This window comes from Myotis brandtii, unplaced genomic scaffold (assembly GCF_000412655.1).
Source record: "Myotis brandtii unplaced genomic scaffold, ASM41265v1 scaffold1144, whole genome shotgun sequence".
Lineage (NCBI taxonomy): Eukaryota > Metazoa > Chordata > Mammalia > Chiroptera > Vespertilionidae > Myotis > Myotis brandtii.
In genome coordinates this window covers 309,403-311,196 of record NW_005353944.1, presented here as the reverse complement: position 1 = coordinate 311,196, position 1,794 = coordinate 309,403, and positions in this window count along the sequence as shown.

Below are 1,794 nucleotides of genomic sequence, written 5' to 3'. Positions count from 1 at the left end.
CGCCCTTCCACCCGCTGGGCACCTGCAGGCCGCCAGGGCCCAACAGCGGGGCATTTCCCGCCTCCCTCTCGAGGTGAGTCCCGGCTCCCAAGGGTTTGGATCCAGGGAGGAAGGTGGGCGGCGTGGGAAAGGCTCTGCGATGTGGGGAGGAGGGAGGCGACCGGAGGGGAAGGTGAGGCACCGAGGGGCCCGAGGGGCCCGGCAGCGAAGGGCGGGAGTGACCGCAGAGGCCAGCGGGACGTGGGCAGTAAAAGAAAAAGAGGAAAGACACTTAATAGTTTCTTATGAAACTGAATTTCGTGGTGCCAGTTTCTCCTGTTATGTGTTGTCTCTGTTTATAAGATTAACCTTGTCGGACAGTCTTAGGTTCACAGCGTAAGTGAGCGGGAGATACAGAGCCCCCGACCCGCCCTGCCACACCGGCCAGGCCCCCCCCGTTACCAGCACCCGGGCCAGAGGGGATGTTTGTTACCAGGATGAAGCCCCAGACACCCCTGGTCTCCCAGACCCACAGCTGCCTTGGGGCTCACGCGGGGGGTGGCCTCCTGTGGGCGTGGACGGCTCACACCAAGGGGTTTTGCTGCCCTAACACCGCCTCCCCCCGCCCTCCACCCGGGGCGTCCCAGCACTGCGCGTGCAGGGAGGCGGGAGAACACAGGAAACAGAGGAGCAAGTTTTATGTTTAACTGGGGGGAAAGGAGCAAGAAAAGTGTCTGCGGATTGGCTTTCCCGTGATCTCTGAAGGAGGGTGGGAGCCTGGCCGGCGGATGGCAAGCGGCTCTCTGCCAAGCTGGAATCACCTGGAAGGAGGAGGGCGAGGAGGGAGCTGGGGCCTCAGTTTCCGCAGCCTGGGCCAGGGGCAGGGGGTACCAGGGCCAGAGAGGCCTGGGGGGGTGTGAGGTAGGGGAGGGGGGATGCGGGTGGGGGATAGGGACATGCAGGGGGAGCCTGCCCATGGGCTGGGCCAATGCTGAAGGGTGGTGGGGACACGCTGACCCACATGTGGACAGGGGAAATGCCGAGCAAGTGAACCCGGGAGCCGGGAGAGCTGTGCATACCGGAGCCAGATTCTGGTGGCGAGTGGGGTCACTGAAGGTCAGGGAGCATATCAGGTAGCAGGTCAGAGCTGCAATCTAGAAACATCTGAGCAGCAGGGGAGGGCGGGGCGGAGGCAGGAAGGCCGGGGAAGAGGGTGTTAACAAAGTCTTGGCTGCAGAGCAGAGGGCTGGAGAGGGAGAAGTGATGGGTCAGAGGGGGAGGTGCCTGGCCGTGAATGAAGCCAGGAAAGCCAGCGAGGAGCTGCCACCAGGTCATGGAGATCTGGGTCCAGCCTTGGTTGGCCCGCAGGAGGCCTCTGGTAGCGAGTGGCGGAGTGCAGCCAGGCCAGCCGGGCACAAATGGGACTGGGGGCTCCCACATCGCTCAGCAGATGCAGACATTCGAGGGTGGTGCTGGGATCGACTCATGCCTTCTCTCCTGCTCTCTCTATTGCTTTTGTCCCCAGTGGCTCACCCTCACATTCAACAGTTTAACAAACCAGCTGGGAGTTCTAACAACACCAGGAATGATTCACTCTAGCCAATGCCCATCTCTGGGTTACATGCCATTCTTGGGGCAGTGGGGGGTCAGGTGTCCCTGAACTGCCTGAATGGAAAGCCCCCCAACAGATCCGGGGTGGCCCCAGGAGGAGACAGGTGGGAGCTAGGGCCGGATTTGCGTCACGTCACATGGGAGCTGAAGCTGTGGGAGAGAATGAGATCATCAATGGGGAAGTGGGTGCGGGATGGGAGGGAC